Here is an 11,359-nt window from a genome sequence, read left to right on the forward strand (position 1 = left end):
TGTTTGTTTTGTTTTTGGACTTAGCGACTATGCGAAGTCCATTTTTTTCAACGAAAGTGTTTTTGAACTGGTCCATTTTAACTGAAAGTGCATCACGAAAGTTATTGCTTGCACGGGGGGTGACTTTTTCAGATTCACTTATGGAACAGTCCATTTTTGCATGGGGTGGGACTGTGGGAGATGGTTAAAATATGATGTATATGCTCACAAATGTTGCATGTCTAGTTTTGTTGTAGCTTTATGTGATTGTCAATAGCATTCTTGAGCACCTAACGATGTGCTTGTCGGTAAATCCTGGGTATTTGATTGTTTCTTTCGCGCACTATCATCTGTAGCATATGCTAAAACACTGAACGAAACATCGCTGCGGCGTCTATTGTACGTTTTCAGAGCAAGAGAACACGGATGCAATATGATAGGATGCCGGGTGGATAGTTCGTCAGCACCAAGGACAGCATCTCCATGTGCGAAGTGAGCCGCTCCAACTCAACTCCAGCCTTTGAGTTGAATATTTTGTACAGCTGGCCTACTTTATGCGAACACTATATTGCATGCTTGCTCATCTCCGTCTTTTCCCAGTCTTTTACTAGGATTAGGCCATACGATGCACGCCTTAGGCCTACGTCACACGCAAGGGGAACAAATGCACGATATTCTGCGTATCTTGAGCGGGGTTAGCCCGGCTAACAAGAGTCTGTGCGTTCACATCACGACGTCACATCACGACTCTCCCGACGACGTTCCCTTTTCCCAATATAACCGTTTTGTTTATTCCACTCTGTTGATAATCTCTCGAAGCATCAGACCTGGAAGCCATTCCCAATTAAGTTTACCTGGATCCCATACACTCGAGTATGGAAGTGAGGAAGCGAGTATGGGATCGATGGAGCCCAGGATAAAAATCTCCTCACCGCTCGCGTTGCACTGATGTATGATAGACTGGTTATGTAAATTTTAGTTGACATTTGTGAATATCTCTTGTGAACATGATTTACGTCTACAGTTGGTTTCTTGGCGATAAGGCGTTATGATAGCCATGGATAAAATTCTAGCGGGTCTTCGTCTAGTTTTATTTCCCGCCAAAGTTAAAATGAGCGTGGTCCAATGTGGCCTACCTCATTCCTTCCGCGTATCTATTTTGCAGAACACATCCGCATTACTTCACCAAAATTGCAGCCTGTTACATAGGATATCCCCGAATGAATCCGAACAAGGCAACCGATGTCCCGACATGAACGTGGTAAACGAAGGGAACGAAATATAACAGCAATCGCCGAGCAATTTCGGGGTTCGTTATGCTTTCAAATGAACAAGAACCTAACCGCTCTATCCGCACGCAAAAAGATTACGTGCCACTGGAGCGCGCGCTGTGTCGGACACACCTAGAATTAAGAGGCAATATCCAGGTCAGTTCCCACTCCAGGAGCCATCCATCTCACCAACGTTCCGCACGACGCGTGCACCGCTGCAGAATACTGATGTCCAAGCTGATGATGCGGTCGGGCCGCGGGGTCCAGCCTTTTCGGCGATTCTACTAGTACTGCTTACTGCGTAGAGGTGTGGGGGATTCGGAGTCACCACACGCTACCGGCGAAGACATAAAAATGTGCACTTCTAGAGAAATGTACTAAGCGATACAAAAACACTGAGATTGATCCTCATATCTGCTTGGAGAGAAGTAAAATACGAACTAGCCCTGATTGATTGGATGGCGATCTGCAGTATTCCAAGCACGCCTCGTGTCCATCGCGGATTCTCCGTACATCACCGTGTAGAGCCCCTGGGCTATCCCTTTCCATTAAGTTGTAAATTCGGCCTGAAAGCATCCCTCATGTGTAATCATCTACAAAGGGCAAATACAACTTGTTATGTATATTGTCTCTCAGAACTCCGACTATATTCAGGATACCACAGCATTATGACGCATAATTGCATTTTTTTGAGGTTGCTACATGTTTCATAATGTAGTGCACGTTTTAATTTCTGACCGGCAGTTTAATCGTACCAAGCTTCCATCGTTCTAAACAATCTCGCACGCTCATTTCAGAAGGTCTCAGAAGGATCTCACAAATCAAGCTTCGGGTAGAAAGAATTTATTTCCCTTGTTCTTACATTCATGTTAGTGGTATAGATTTGAATTAGGCAATGATTTATTTGATCCGAGGTTTTCCAATACACAAGCCTTCTCATCTATCCAATGCAATTGCGGCAATGCACATTAAAAGAGAGACTCCACACTAAAGCATCATTTTACGATGTTTTATCAATGCGTTTTATCAGCAAAATTCGTACAGAAAACACTGCACGCATGCATTGGTATTCCCAGGCTTACATCATCATATATCAATATATCATACACTACTATGTCAATTTGTGGCCTGCCCTTCCTGTTCCTCAAGACCGCCAGAACGGTTGGCACGAATGTGTGATCAGAACGCCCCCCTCCCCCCTTCGGACCCGTATAGGAAGTATTTGTCAGGGACGTGCTGCGCTGCCGCACAGTTTATTCCTGGCGTCGTGACAAAGCCATCCGTACACACAGCTGTATTAGTACATCTGTAACCGGCGGTTCAGAGAGTGCTGTTCCGAAACGGGAGGGGTCCCGAAGGTTTAGTCATGAAAGCAAAATGTCAAATGATTCCCCTCCGAAGTGCATCCTCCCATTTAATCTAAATTTATATTATAAAGCAGGAGAATTTGTCAGCTGCGCCCTTTTCTACGTCCCTCTCTAGTGGTGCCCGCTTTCCTCTGTTATTAATATAAAAGCTATGCAACGGTGAACAGTATAATTGTACGGATGATATTTTGAAGATTTCCAATGTATAAACGAGTAGATTACCTGGTACGTACTTAGATATACAGAAAATGATTTCACTGAGAGTGAGCCTCCAGAGAAATAATGAAGTAGATGGACAATTGATGAATCTGAGACCCGGTTCACAGGTGTGTAATATATAATGACTGATTAAATGCGAAGGCCTTAAGTAGACTGAACCCCAATTCACTCGGCGCCAAGGTGGCCATTCTGCAGTCTCACTTTGATGTGCGAATTTTTCGGCAACTGCCTTTGGTAAGTCGATCAAACACGGTTTTTCTCCCTGGTAAAATGGCCTTGTGTACAACAAACGTTCTCTTGTTTTGAGTGTCTAGCCTAGCTGGTGCCGAGAAACACACAAAGGTGTCCCTGGACTTCCCAGGAGAAGGGAGTTATAGAATCCTTTCGGTTGCCGGTCCGCACATCAACCCCTGCCTTTCCTGGACCTGATGCCAGGATGCACTGGACTGCAGCGTAGGATCCATGGTGACGGTAGCCTCCAAGTCCCAGCCCTGGCCTAGTGTGAAAAAGCATGTTAAATAAATCTTTTGCAACCCAGCGTAGTGGACAACCACCTAAACGGAAGGAAGAGGGCTGAAAGTATGGTTATACACGTTGTCTTGTAATCATGTGGGCCCTCCATGATTCAGTGATGGTGAATATTCTGATAATCTGATTACAACCTGTACAAGGGAAACGCGCTGCACCTCATGACGGTTCAGAGCCCGTCAGCGTAACGAACATGATAAATTTTTCCAAGGATAACGTCACTTGGCGATTATAAAACGAGACCTATTTACTACATGATTACACTTCTGGGCTTTCTCGGCAATAGTTAAGACATCCTGTGCAAATTCGACTATGAGTTTATGTAATGGCACTGTATAGCCCTGTCTCGCCATGGCGTCGATGTGATACACACATCTTTGCGGCTGCCCCTCCTCGTTCCATCCCCTTAACAAACGATCTCAGGACCAATCTTCATCAACATCACGACCCAACAATACACCTTCAGACTATCAAAGAATGGTCAACCGAAGGGAGAGTTCTTCGTGCCTTCTTCTCACATGTTGGGGACCGAACGTTCCAATTTTCCCCAATAGCCTCTGCTTTTTCTAGATCTCCTTTTCTACTTTCCTTTTATACCTGCCAACTGTGCCTTGTAATTATTTCCTCATAATGATCATCACGGTCCTTTTGTTTTCGCTCCATCTCCCTCTATAAAGTCAGAATCCCTCTACAAATACCCCCCCCCCCCCCCTTACGGAGGGCACATCAGGTCTTCCTTCACATCTATGTGAAGATGTAGCGCCCGTGGCTTGGTCAGCATATTGACACACGTGCTTGCCGAATCACTGACGGCGTGTGGAAGGCTCAAGCGGCTGTTTTCATATCAGCAAGACTAGATTGGAAGGCTTAAATATATACAGAACACCCTGACGTGTACTTGTGAGATTCTCCCGCTTTGCAGCTGGATAAAACCTGCTTCTTAGAAAGACAGAAGTAAGTACGTCGATCAGAAGGCACTTTTGGCATATTCTGTTACAATATGACAGTCGGTGGAAGATAAGCCAGGTGTGTCAGAACGTGCAATAAAGGTCTTCATTCAGTCACTAAACTGGTCGATTTATTAGTCAGTGCCATTATGTATATTGCACCCTTAAATCATTATCTTCTGCTTCCATGACTACAAACTTTCAAGAACCATAGGTTTGCATCGAAGGCTCCAAAATGAATTCCGTTCACTTTGTGCAATGCAGTACAAATTGTCGGCTGCATTTGGCATTTTCGCACCACGCTATCTCGGTGCGTGTCTACAACTGCTGGTCCACATATTTCCGCTGAACTCACAGATGTTCCTTCTTGTTCGCGCCCTGTTTGGCAACCCAGTTGCAGACGCCAGACTTACTGGAACCAGAGGACCAACAAAAACCTTCCAGTCCCTCCCCCCGAGCATACACAGCTGGGCCTCGTCCCTCCCTCCGCCGCGCTCGGTGCACAGACCCACGCCGGCTAAAACAAACCTGTACATACATCAGTTTGGTGCGAGGCCACATGGAGCGCGTGTGGAACATTTGTGTGTTACACCGCCATCATGATACATCAGATTACAGTAACAACAAAGGGGGTGGCTACGTGTATCGCCGGGTCTGGTTTAGCCTGGATACCAGACCCTAGCCCGATGTCAAAAACCCAACACGATAGATCATTTTTAGATCGGGCTGGGGTCTGGTATCCAGGCTAATCTTGGTTGTGTAGAAATGCTTGTACAGATTGTGATAAATTTCGAGCCATACCGATTCTGGACTAGCTAGGCTACTCTCCAAACAGTGGTTAGACTCCGATTGGTTTTCGACGTCTTTTACGGCGTTTTGTAGGGCTTTCCATTTTGTCAGGTTTTTAATTTCCTTTTTGGACAAGAAGAAACCCTGAAAATAGAAAGCCCGACAAACTTGCCCAAAACGATGTCAGAAACCAATCCTAACCTCTGTTTGAAAGTAGGACTGGTATGGTCGGACAGATCATAAACATAAAGGGTACGAAAAAGGAAACTTGCTAACTCCACCATTACATTTTCTCTCAAGTCATTCCATTGCAGCCACTATGTCAGCATACATCGTCATGTGCAATGCTCTTTTCTATTTCAAGAAATAGCCTAACGTTGAACTTCACATGACTGACAGATCTGCAGACGACAGGAGTTCGCCTCAGCAGGCGAAGGTCAAATGGCGCCGTTACAGATGCACATCAGCCATTCAGGTGTCCCCATAACCTTGCACTTCTGAAGAACCTGGCATTGAACTTGACATGTGATCAAAACTTGAAAGTCTCTATCATGATAGGAACAAACTTGTAGATAATTCCAGGCGCCAACCCCCGTGAAGAATAGCCTGTTTGATGATGGTCATATCAGACTATGAGGTCCGAATAGACATGTCAGCTGTCAAACGTTAGCTGATTAGACGCCACTTATCGATTTGTTATCTGTTCCACTGATGTCAGAATTGTAGAAGGGGGATATTTTTTTCTTAAATTATATTATCTGTTTTGAGAAACAATAATCAATGTTGCCATTATTCCGAAAATCGTCCCAGGACATTTTATATCGACTTTCGTTTGCACAACAGCAGCTAAGGCTTAGGTCACAATTCCCATCTCGGGGCCCGCCCGGGTAGCTTTCAGAAACCAAAAAATATAATATAAATGACAACGAAAGACACAGAACGTAAAGAAAATAGTCATGAGCATAATTTGTGTATATTCCTTGATAAACGCTTTTATTTTTCGTTTCCGCAAACATCCCGGCCGGGGCCCGGTTTGTAAATGTGACCTAGGCCTAAGATAGGACTTGAACATGCTGCATTTCATTAAATGTTTTTTAACTTTGTTGGTCGGATTTTAAACACGCATGCAAATGTATTTAATGCCTTTGTCAAAATGTATTCGGATTGCAGATTGGGCGTTCTGCCAAATTTTGATAGTGATTTGACATTTGTTTAAGGAGTCTTTAAAAGATATTGATATTTAGGTTTGGTGTCACGACAACTGAAAAACAGTGACATCCAGGCGCTTTATGAAGCTATGTCCGAGGACTTGCTATGTCATAACAATTCTGCGTTTTATTTAATTTCATTTTATAAACTATTTGTTTATATCAAGTAACTAAGAGACTGAACGTAACGCATAGGAACGGCTTCCCCACGAGCTAAGCATTTGCACTTTCTAGCACTTGGGTGGCGTCTGATGTACCCCTGGAGCTTTGCCACATAGATGATGAAGCGCCTCAGAAATCCTCCCAGATTCCAAGAAACGAGTGCATGACATTGACAGTGTTTTTTTTTAATACAGATGAGGTGCTATGTGTCCAAAGTTGTTGCGTAGAGCTGCACTGTTGGGTGCGATTTAGTGAAGTAAGCATAAAAATAAAACTATATCTGTCGAGAATGACTGGCATCTTTGCAGGAAACGGTGTGGGGCTTTCTTATTTAAAACCTGGCGCCTGTCGACTTTCACAGATGGCTGACCCCAGATAAACCCTGACCTTCACATGTGAAACAACTGTATCATGTCGAAGACATGTTTTGTGTAAATGCCGTCTGCAAGTCGCTGGGGTACATTTGAAACTGGCATCCAAGACCTCCTTGTATACAACATTATAGTAGATGTCACCATTTCAACAGTGGCGGCAAGTCAGTACAAATGATCTGTGGATAGCAATTATAGACTTTTTTCAGACGACTTTTTCATTACGTGCCCGGCTTGCGAATAAAGCGAATAGGGGGGACACGTGGTACCCTAAGTTCTTCACAACAAATAGTCAAACCCTTTACAAACTATGTTTAGCATTTTTCAGAAATTTGACATGTTTATAACGAGTGTCGTCTGCTGTCTTTCTTAGACGCAATATCAGGTTCTGTTGGAGATAACCCCAGTAAACTGCGCTGGCTGCCGTGTGTCATAGACGACAAGGCCTACCAAGTGGGGGAAAGAGTAAGGTGACAGAGGTTCAGTTATGTGTTTTGTTGGGCTCGCCTTGAACTTCAGGAAAGCATGCCTGACATGTCTTTTTATCGCCGCCGGCTTTTTCAAATGTTCCGTACGGATGATAATTCACGAACTGAACGTGCAAACTCATAGAGATGCAAAACACTGACATAGGTGTCGTGCACGAACATTTTTAGATTAGAGATGCGCGGTAGCCTCCTTCGAAGACTTCTAGCAGGGCTAGGTTTTAGCAGTTTTACTTGGGGGTGGGGGGAGGGTCCGCGAAGTCTGAGAAGGAGACTACACCCCGCTCCCTGAGGATGGACCCGCGCGGGATGGCCCATGAATCTGTCCGTGTGTTCCACACCTGTTGCTGCTAGCAGCTATTTTAGTGTCTGGCATCCCAGACATACCCTCAAGTAAGAAGCTTCACATAGTTTCGCCGCCTCCGACTCATCCTGTAGTTAATCTGAGGATTGGGATTGAGCATTTTGATACAAATCTGGCAGGCGGACACATCTTATTGTGTCTTTGGACTCTTTCACTTTACGGAGGCGGTCGCCTGGTATCCAAACAGATGGTGCCTTGCATCATCAGCCAAGTTGGCGGGCATCTACCGTGTGTATCGTGCGATGCACAGCTGCATCCTCCAGATGAATAGGCGTGTGTCGTCTCCTCTCGGCCGCACCGCCATGCCAACCCTGCGCTGGCGCCAGCCTTGGGCCGGAGCTCACATTGGGGTGGGTTCGTCTTAGGGTGTGTGGTCGTCGTGACAAATACAGCAAATGTTTTCTACGGGAAGTTTTCTTTCCTTAGTCTACATCTTCACCGCACCACAAGCACAGATGGGGAGAAGTGGAATGAAATGTATTTATTACAGGCTCACTAAAAACCTAAACCAAGCTTGGGTGTGGCAAGCTTGATAGTCCGGATCATGCATATCAATCATCAAACACATCGTTGCAGATATCGTGTATATTTGGCATGCACACAGTTCGAAACACAAAGCTAAAAAAACGTCTACCAAAGGAAGCCGAATATATCCATCTGTTTGAAGATGAGATTTAGGGATTTTATTGCCACCGTTATCTGTACCCACATGTAGCTTGACTCGTTTTGATCAAGAACGTCTTTGTTTTGATACACCGACTGATTCTAGATTTATCTTGTCCTACAATTGTGCAGCTGTTTCTAAGATCTGAGCTCTTCCGGCCTCCTCTGAGAAATCCAAGGGTCATGAGAGTGTGCGGGCGGAAGGCAATGAAGGGACAAAACCACCTTATGATATTTTACACCACGCACAGATGCTGTGATCAAAAGGGCCAAAATTATCACTTTGTGTCTTTCAACGTTGAAAAAATTAGATTTTCCTCTAGCTTCCACGGACATTACCTTCCCTCACGGTACCGATGTCAGAAAATGTAGAAAACCTTACTTGATTAGGTTAGCACTCTTGAACCAAGGGATGATACCAGGTTTTGCCTGACAGTACCGTAGACCGTATACTAAATTTGAGTGACTGAAGAGGGTGAATCAGGAGGGGCCTGGAGGACTCCGGGCAGAGAAGTTGTGATTTGAGGCCGCGACATCCATCCTCCTCCACTCAGAACACCCTTTCTAGCACATGTCTAGTTAGTCTTAGATGTTGAGCACCATGCCATTTGCAAAACCTTGTAAAAGAAATATATGTTACCTTGACCATGCAATGAAGTCGAAAATAGAATTAAACGACCTTCCCTTATTAACGTGTTTGGCGTTGTTGTAAATAACAGATATTCCGCACTCCTTTGGTCCACTTGTACTTGTGACTAGAGAAATGTCAGACATTTTTTTCGTGTCGCTCATCACGTAATACTGCTTCTTTCCCACGAGACCGTGCATGCAGTTGACAGGCTTTCTCAGGGTCAAGTCTCCTAATACGCCTTTCTTTAATACTGCTCCCTCCCCCGGCTGCCCAAGTTTTCCTGACATTTTTCATGCTTAACGGGACGTGATAGGTTCGTTCCGTACAATTTTACACCTGCGATCGATCGTCATGACTTCTGGTGTGAAATCGGGAAGAAATTTGACGAATTCTGGCGAAGAAATTGGCAAGTTCCATGACAGTCTCCCACGACCTTTGACCCCACACCTGTGACATAGAGGTCCCCATGAAGACGGTAGGAATCCATCCACCCCGGTTCCATCACTGGAAGCAAGCTGGGTTACGATTTCGGGAAAGCTTACATGTCTCAGCAAGGCAGCATCGTTACCTACCTCCTCCTTGCCTTCAGATAAAAGAGGAGTTGTTGGTTAAAGGTGCGACAACCAGGCACACATGGCTGACCGAAACGCATTCCATCATTTTACCTCCAAGGGTTCCATCTGACACGGTGCCTAGTAGCAGATGTGGAAGTGTCACAGATAATTTTGAGTTGAAAGCTGACCTTCGCATTCATAGCTATACTTTACATAGGAACGCGTGAAGGCGGTCGGATTCCCCCGAAATTACATTGAATATTGAGTTGAATAAGGCGACAATGTGTGCATGTGTATGAGTGTGTAGCGTTATGTATGCATGCGTGCGCGCCTGCGTCTGTGTTTGTATGTGTGTGTGTGTGTGTGTGTGTGTGTGTGTGTGTGTGTGTGTGTGTGTGTGTGTGTGTGTGTGTGTGTGTGTGTGTGTGATGAAGAGAGGGAGAGAGAGAATGTATGCGTGTACATGTGTTGGTACACTCAACGGATACACCTATGTCAGACAGGTGTGTGTATTACCTGTGCATAAAAGTACCGGCGCAAGGAGGCGCTTTCAAAACATGCACTACCTGTCCACTGTTAGCGTAATGTGGACTGTGTCGCCATACTTCACTTTGATATAAAGCTTCATGTAAGGAGTAAAGCCGTGATGGTTGCGCCGGAACATTTAGCCCTGTGTCGTGTACCAAAGCAACGGCAACAGGCTATCGTCGCTCACGTATTAAAACTAATAAGGATGACATCAAGGCAAGCAACTGATAACCCAATATTATGATAGCTTCCCAGGTAATTATCGTTCATCTCATAATCAGCGGTGGCCAAATACTGTAAAACACACCTGTGTCCCTCCAACAAATCAATATCAAACAATGGCGTCCCTTCAATTGACATAACAATTATCATCGGTCGATGTATCCTTCTCCGCATATATAAACATTCTGCACAAGAACATCGCATGATGGCTAGAAGACTATTAATCACTTTTTACAATAGCTAGAATAATGTGTAGATATCGTATGCTTGATCCTATAGAATATCAGCGATCAGTTCCTTTGCAAACCTTATAATACCTCTCTGCATTTGATAACATTTCGTGCGTTTAAGGCCTTTGTGAAAAATGTTACAATAACATAAATGTCCTCCTTCTCTGTGTGTGTGTGATCCTGCAGTGTCCCCACACCTGTGCGCTGGACAGGTGGATCGATGGGGGAACAATGCCGCACCGACACGCAACATCGCCATCAAGTGTTGTCACCACCTCGGCTACACGGAAGTCCTGGCCGGGCGATTCGGACAAAATTGGTTGTGTCAATATGGCGGCAGGTGCAGGCGTTATTCGGCGGCGAGATGAAGCGCATCGATCTGCGGCCATGATGGTTACAGTTCGTCACCGTCAGGATGGGTTTGTCAGACCCGTACATACATGGGATCGCTCTTTCACAAAACCAAATCAACGTTATAATAATCGTGTACTTGCAAATACATGTACATGCCCAGAAGCTAATCGCAACGGTACCTGTAGTATGGAATAAATAGTACAGTAATATAAACATAACTTATACTAAGAAAATCAACAAAGTAAAATACTAAGCTAATCGAAAATACCTATAGTATAGAATGAATAATCACAAGTAGCTTAGTATGGAATGAATATCACAGTGATATGAACAGATACCTATAAATCTCTACTAAGATACCAATAAAGTAAAATATCAAGGCCTAAGGCTACTTTTAGATTTGTGCAGATAGTGCGTCGCGATATGCGCAATATGCGCTGTTGTAATTGTATGAAAAGTATTTCAAGTATTCATATCATGCTGTTAT

This window comes from Branchiostoma floridae, chromosome 2 (assembly GCF_000003815.2).
Source record: "Branchiostoma floridae strain S238N-H82 chromosome 2, Bfl_VNyyK, whole genome shotgun sequence".
Lineage (NCBI taxonomy): Eukaryota > Metazoa > Chordata > Leptocardii > Amphioxiformes > Branchiostomatidae > Branchiostoma > Branchiostoma floridae.